Here is a 573-nt window from a genome sequence, read left to right as displayed (position 1 = left end):
CTTTTTTTCAAGTCTCTAAAAGATGGAAATAGTACTCTTAGCTTGCAGACAGTAGTAAAACAAGGGTCAGCAAACAGTGGGCCACAGTGTGCTGATGTTGATGTAAAATTTGGATGAGGAAGTTTGTTATTGGAAGTAGATATACAATTGTCACTTAACACTTGCTTTACAATGCAATGATCTCCCTTAGATCAATAAATTAAGTTCTAGAAGTTTGTCACAAGAAAACAAACATGGTTGCACACAAAATTTTGAAAACAAAGACTGTTATCTTATTCTGGATTATAACAATGAAAAAAACTGGACACAACCAAACATCGAGGAACAGAAGACTGGCTCAAAAATCTGAGGTCATCCAAAAGATGGAATGCTATGCAGCCATATCAACAATTATTGGATGGTCTGAAAGGAGAGAAAGCAAAATGACTAGTCAAAATATTAAACATTTAGGTGAATCTAAGTAAAGGCTATATGGGCATTCAGTGCCAACTTTCATGTAGGTTTGACATTTTAAAATGAAGTTGAAAACGTTTTGAAACAGAAAAAAAGTTTTTAAAAAAGAAATCTTACATG

This window comes from Bison bison, unplaced genomic scaffold (assembly GCF_000754665.1).
Source record: "Bison bison bison isolate TAMUID 2011002044 unplaced genomic scaffold, Bison_UMD1.0 scf7180017860338, whole genome shotgun sequence".
Taxonomy (NCBI): domain Eukaryota; kingdom Metazoa; phylum Chordata; class Mammalia; order Artiodactyla; family Bovidae; genus Bison; species Bison bison.
Note: the sequence above shows the minus strand (reverse complement) of the source record.